The 7,032-nt window shown below is 40.5% G+C and overlaps 1 pseudogene across 1 annotated transcript; it reads right to left on the bottom strand.

The window, feature by feature from the left end:
* Positions 1 to 337: 337 nt before the first annotated feature.
* LOC308415052 (large ribosomal subunit protein eL32-like) lies at positions 338 to 4,595 on the bottom strand (annotated as a pseudogene). The gene is made up of 2 exons: positions 4,142 to 4,595; positions 338 to 523 (listed from the first exon to the last, which is right to left on the bottom strand). The product of its transcript is annotated as a large ribosomal subunit protein eL32-like (transcript).
* Between the last annotated feature and the right edge of the window lie 2,437 nt (positions 4,596 to 7,032).

Genomic DNA, 7,032 nt, shown 5'->3' with positions numbered 1-7,032 from the left:
ACTGAAATAATCAGGGAACAGGGATAAGAGATACAAATGAAGAGAGAGCCAGGACTGCAATAAGAGAAGCAATCAAGGCCTCTAGGCACCGGGTCTGTAGAGGCTTGAGGAGAAAGGACCAGGTGTGCGTATATGTGTGTGCACGTGGGTGCCTGGTAGTCACTGCCAGTGCAGTAAATCTGGGGCTAGACTTTATCTTAGAATCTGTGCTCATTTCTATGCATTTACATTTTCCTTTTTTAGCTTTGTGTTTCTCTTCATTTTCTAGTCGAGTTCTTTTTGAAAAAATGCTAATCTGGTGTTAGCTGTACTAACAGGAAAAGAGATTTGTCTACACTCATGCCAAGAGACTTGGAGAACCCAGAGTGTTCTCAAAGCCAATAGTGCTGGTAAAAGTAAAGAGCCTATTTGGAAACCAGGGAAGAGCTTGGAGGTGCTCCTTTTTCCCTGCTGCCTGCATCATCTGGCGTTCTTCTTGGATCATTTCCAAACCCATCACCTTGCAACCATTTGTCTGCTGCCACTGTGGCAGCAAGAATCACAGACTTTAGAAAAGGCCAACTAAACATCTTTCTGCCCCCCGCCCCCTTTTTCTAGACTGCCTCTCTTCTTCAGTTTGAATGTCTAAGCATTTCTATCCCAAATTAAAAAACATACACACACACACACAAATGCAATGATTATTGAAACCAGAGGAAATAAGGGATAGTGTTGTACTCTTAATGCTTATTAAATTTGTACTTAATCTTCTTCACCACAATTAAGCCTTTAAACCAGCCAATATACTTAAACGAGGTGAAATGAAAAGACTTACTGTAAGAGATGACAGGAGGCTCTTTGGGAAATTAAAATCTCCAGAGATTCTCAAAGTGAGAGTTACTGAGCCAAGAAAGAGAAATAAAGAAAATGACTTTTAACGCTTAATAAACAGGATGCCAATTAGGCCTTTGACTAAAAAGCTAGATGATGTCAGTCTTAGCAATGGGGGATGGGTTAACTGGAGCCAGGGAGTTAAACATTTTGTTGGTCCCAGGTCTTCTTTCACCTCTTTTTGGTGGGCAGGCGGGGAGGTGAAGTGCCTACTTCTTTTTTGAGACAAGGTCCCATTATGAAGTTCAGGCTACCCTGGAACTCCTTATGTAGATCAGGTTTGCCTCTAATTTGCAGTAATCCTTCTGCCTGTACCCCCAGATCCATCTTTCATTTACTTTCTTTTCAAATGAGTCAGTGTATCCTTTTCTTGGTCTTCTGTGACATGGGAAGAAATGAGATGCTGTGGGAACACCTGCTTGTTTATGTGAAGATTTTGAAAGGGTCTTTTCTTATTTTCCTTGCTACACATGCTGCTTCAGAGGTGTAACTTAAGCGAGTGCTTTATGTCGTCATCCTATACAGAGGATAGGATGGAGCTAAAGCCATCTAACAGACTGAGGATGAGAAAATGACCCCGGCAGTTTCATAAACTCTTGATTTTCTGTTATCTTTTTGGACACATAGTCTTTTCCTAGCAGCCCTTTCTTCTCTAAACTCTCTCCCAGGACAGAAAAGCAGCAGCCATAAGTCGTGGGAAGGACACCTCCCAAGTTGGGAGGGTTTCCAGGTCCCAGTTTCTACCAGCCAGAAGTTTGATTTACCGGCACCATCTGTGGGAAGACAAATGGCCCCTTCTGGCTGTGCTGGCCAGATGCAGAGAAGGAAGAAAAGAAGAAAGAAAATGGAGGAAGGCAGATTAGTAAATCAATAAATATTCAAGTGGCATATAACGAATGAACAAATAAAAATCCCTCACAGGAAGGTAGTGGGTGTCCTGAGATGGTGATGTTGAATTGAAAGAGGTGACACTTTTTTTAGCCCAAGGATAATCTCTTAAATTCTGGCTACAAACAATACAGTATAACTCTTATGGTTGCCATGACAATGCGAATCCCTCTCCTCTGATGTCAGCTGGTTCTCCCTCCTCCTTTGAAATCTGGAATGCCAGTTTTCTTTCTGCTGTAAATGTTGTGCCTGGTTTCAAGGACTCAATGATGGCTCACCTAATAACTCCCTGTCTTTCAGGACTGTTTGTTCCAGAACCTTAAGGTCACATTTCTCATGGACAAAAGGGAGCCTGGCATGTGGAAGACTAGACCAGGGCAGACAGACTGTTCCAGTAAGGCATGTGAACTATTTCACCTGATGTCAGGGCCAGCCTCTGACCAGTCTAAGGTGTCTGTATACCTCTCTTCTCTCCACTTTACCCTGGCGCAGCACTTGACTTTAGGAGAGTACAAGCTTAAGAATTGCTTTAGGAGTAGGCTGAGGAGTATGGTGTAATTTGAAGTCCTTCTGCTAAAAGTCTCTTCCCCAGTTGGCTTGCCTGAAGCTCCTATTATTAGGACCATTTTAACAGATGAAAGCCTTGAAAACAGCTGCCAAATGAAATGCTCCCTGTGCAGAGTATTAACAACTAGCTTGTAATACGCAAGAATAAATTGTAGAGAACAGGGTTCTGCAGAGCCCAGGACACAGGTAGATCAGTTTTGATGCCGGGTAACACCAGATATTCTATATCCACTGCCTTCATATTACTCCTAAACCTAACCCTCTTTTACCCTGGTTCAGCCAGCTTGAAGACATTTATTATTATTATTATTATTATTATTAAACTGTACACATTTACAAGGTGCAGTTTAGACAATGTATAATGATCAAATCAGAGTTACTAAGAGTTGCATCTCCTTAAACATTATTATCTTTCATTAGCATAATAATTATACATATTTATGGCATACAGTATACTATTTCAATACATATAGGCAATATGTACAGATCTAATCAGGGTAATCAACATTTCCCATCTCTCTATCATTATTTTCTATGTGGAGTCTTCAGGTGCCTGTCTCCTCGTTGTTCACAAAACACACACTAGGTTATTGTGAGCTGTAGTCTTCCTGCTGCCCTATAGAAATTGAGGACTTATTTCTTCTCTCTAATTGTGTTTGGGTACCTGTCACTCACCTTCTTTCAATTCCTGCCTCTCGTACCCTGCCCAAGCTCTGGCCATCACTCTTATATACTTACATACTCTTACAGTCTCTGTGCTCCCTCTCACTAGTCAAGGACGGCTAACCATGAAGAGTGTGGATATGCTAGAGACACATTACTGAGATCCCCCTGACAGCTTACCTAGCACGCCACTGAAAACTCTCCACATATGACCCAGCTCCCATGTCTCTAGCCATATGTCAAACTGCCATCCCACTTCAACACGTCTCCCACATCTGACACTCTAACCACAGCTAACTATTCCTTTGATTTGTCCATCACCTCATGTTTCTAATTTACACAGAAGGCTTGTTTCCTCTGGAGCATCTTTCTGTGGCTCTTGCCTCCACCTAGTTTACTCCCCCAGCCCTTCAAGAATTAGCCAATGTACTTGCAGGTCTTTCCGGATCTCTTCTCCTCAAGTCTCCCAAGTTAGTTACGTTTCAGCTATGGACTCACAGTACTTAGGCACTAACTAAATTCTAATATAATTACTTATTGACTTCTCTGAATCTCCCAGTAGGCCTTTAGTTTCCTGAGGACAAGGATTATGCCTTTTTTTTTTCATTATGGCTCCAGATTCTGACAACATCTGTGAATGAGCAAAACTCTAAATGGTTGTTGAACAAATGGAAAAACGCAGACGGTGTGGGTGTTAGAGAACGAGCTGCTCTTCTTATTGGAGGAGAAAAGGCAACAGGGGAGAAGAATCAATAAAAAGTCATGAAAAATTAGTACAGATAAGGAATAAAATCCATCATTTGTTAAAGCATATTATGATTTACATTAAAGTGGTTGAATTCAATAGAAAAAAACAGAGCAATGTTTATTAATACTACTTAATGTGCATATATACTAATATATTTTAAATCTGGCCTCTCACATTAATTGGGGAAAAGATTAATCATTCCAAATTTATGCCTAGGCCACAGACTAGCTGAATTCTCTAACTTACTTTATATGTAGGTTAAATAAGAAATAAGTCAAGCATCTTAATGTGAAAAGTGAAATCTTAAAAATACTGTAAGCCATGTGTGACAGTACACACTTGTTTTGGTGTTTTTTTTTTTTTTTGTGCAGTCTTTGTGGTTTTATTTGAACACAAAACATATACACAAGTCTCATTTTCTTTGCTGCGTGGCCTGGTGTTGGGATCAGTGCCTCTGATGGCCAGCTGTGCTGCTCTTAGAGGTTCTGGTTCTTAGAGGACACATTGTGAGCCATCTCAGCACAGTAAGATTTGTTGCACACCAGCAGCACTTCCAGCTCCTTGACATTGTGGATCAGAAACTTCCGGAAGCCGCTAGGCAACAATGTGCTTGGTTTTCTTGTTACTCCCATAACCATAACTCCCATATTGGGCATCAGGATCTGACCCTTGAATCTTATCTGCACCCTGTTGTCGATGCTTCTGGGTTTGCACCAGTTTAGCTTGATTTTCACGTATTGGTCTGACTGGTGCTTGATGAACCTCTTGGTCCTCTTTTTGATGATCTTGGACTTCACCAGAGGCCAGAGGGCAGCCATAATGCCGCAAAATAGATGGCAGCCACCTCGCAGGCAGCACCGAGGAAGAAGGAAAGGGTACCGACAGTGCACAACTGTAATCCCCACGGCTGGGAGACTAAGGCAGGAAGCTCATGAGTTGAAGGCCAGCCTGAGTTACAGAGTGAGGTCAGCATGGACTACTGTTAGACTCTGTCTCATATGAAACAAAATATCTAAAAGAAAGCACGGGAGAATTTAAAAGTGTACAGTTTTGGAAAAGGGAGGCCTTTTAAAGCAACCTAAAAATGCAGATACCATAGCCAAAAAGATAAATGAGTCTGCATCAAAATTTAAAACTGTAGCAAAATTATACAAAAACAAAGTCAAAAGCCAAACGACACTGGGAACAACAAGGTACTTGCAACACTTATGACAGACAAAGGACTAATTTCCTTAATTTCCAAAGAGCTCAAACAAATCAGCAAGAAAAGCATTAACAGCCCAAAGACAAATGAGCAAATGATATGAATAGGCATTTTCAAAGGAAAAGAAATATGAGTGTCAATTAGACTACGGAAAATGTTGAACCTCGCTGGTAAACAAAAGAATGCAAATCCAAAGAGCAAGCTGCTACTTCTCACCAATTGCACTGGTACATCTTTAACAAAATGGGTAATATCCAGTGTTGATGGTGTATGGGAAGGCACAATTAAAGGACTAGAATTGTTACTGCGCATGGCCTCTGATCTAGCATTGCACTAGTAATGGTCAGGAGTAAGGCTGCCCACATTCAGGTTATGCCTCTACAACGTACCTTTGGGTCCTAAGAAATCCATTCAAGCTCTTGAAGCTCAGTTTTCAAATCTGCAAAATAGGCACAATGGTATTTGCATCATAGAGTTATAAGATTAAGGCATAATATCTAAGACATAATAAGCATTCAAAGTTGGGAGTTGCTCTTATAATTGTGCTCCAAGACTGTTTCTTTGTATTTTCATTGCTGTACTATCTTTGCTAATACACCCTGATAGAAACAAGGCAAATATTCATACATAAGAAATTGGCCCGGGGAAGGTCGGAAGGGTGAAAGGACACATGTGATATAAAAGACAAAAGAAAATCTAGGGGAGGTTACAAAGTCAGAGGAGGAGTGGGAGAGCCTGTGTGTAGAAGATGAGGAAGGAGACTCTACTAAAATGTACTTTGTTCAACAAATGTGACAGTGTTGTCTCATACTTATGTGTTAATTTTTAAAAATGAATAAAAAGAAATAAAAAGAATTTTTATAATTCAATAAATTATGATATACTCACGGTCTGTAGTTGTATGCATCTAGTAAAAGGAAAGTGATGTGTTATTTGGAGGAGTTAGATAAATTCTAAGCTGTGAAATATATAAAACATGAATTAATTTTTTTTCCTAACTAAAAACGTGCATATAGTTTTTCCCCCTCCTCTCTCTATATATGAACACAGAAAGCAGTATCTTTAAAGAAAGGGCCTAATGGGGATAGATAGGAGAATTTCGCCTTTCACTTCATACCTTTGTGTACTGTTTGATGTTTAAATTATGTACATAGATAACCTTTCTTAGGGAAAATTTAGTGTGGTGTTAAATCCCGAAATGACCTTGGTACCCCTACAGGCAACATATAGATAACATTTTTTTTTTCCAAATTTAAGGAAGTGATCTTATAAAACTCAGACCCTGTCAGTGTTCATAATTCATCAATTCCCCCCTCACAACAATAAGAGCCTCAGACCTTTCAGTGGCTGGCAAGGTCTTTGTGATCTGACCCCCTGTTCTGTCATTACCTCTCTGACATCACCCGTCCCACTCTCTCTCACTGCTCTAGTCTCACTGGCCTTCACTCCGCACTCATGGCAGCCAGAGGGGCGCCTCCCTTTAGACTTTCACCCTCACTCTTTTTCTCTGCCTTTGAAGTTCTCCCTAGAATTTCACATGCTTCTCTCCCTTGCTGCCTTAAAGTCTTTGCTCAAATGTCATGTTTTTGTGCAGGTCCTCTCTGTCCATATACCCCATTTAAAATTGCAACTGGTGCTGGGGATTGAAAATACATTTATTGAACAAATGTGTGAATAGATAAATGAACAAACCTTCTGGACAAGGGAGGAGCTAAGAACTCAGTTCCTGTTTTTCTCATTCAGATTCTCTCTGGGCTCTTAATACTTCTCCCTCCTGAATCTTTAAGTCTCCTTTCCTAAATCTTCAAAACTATTTGTTGGATGGACGAATTTATACATTCTTTCTGAGGTATGCATGACTGATAAGAAGAGAACCTCAGGAATATTCTCAATTTAGTGGAGATCCAAACTTACAGGTAAATGGATGGGCTTGCTTCTGGGAGCCACTGAGATCTCCCTACGGTAAACTAGTACATTTGTCAGTCTCTATGGACCTAGTGGCTTCAAGATTGCTGTTTGATTTTCACAGTTCCCATGGTGAAATATTGTGCATAACAAGAAAAACCAAACACAGTGAAGCATGGATATTGTT

The sequence above is a fragment of the Micromys minutus genome (assembly GCF_963924665.1).
Source record: "Micromys minutus genome assembly, chromosome: X".
NCBI lineage: Eukaryota > Metazoa > Chordata > Mammalia > Rodentia > Muridae > Micromys > Micromys minutus.
The sequence above is the reverse complement of the archived record's forward strand: the minus strand, read 5'-3'. Positions and strand labels throughout refer to the sequence as shown.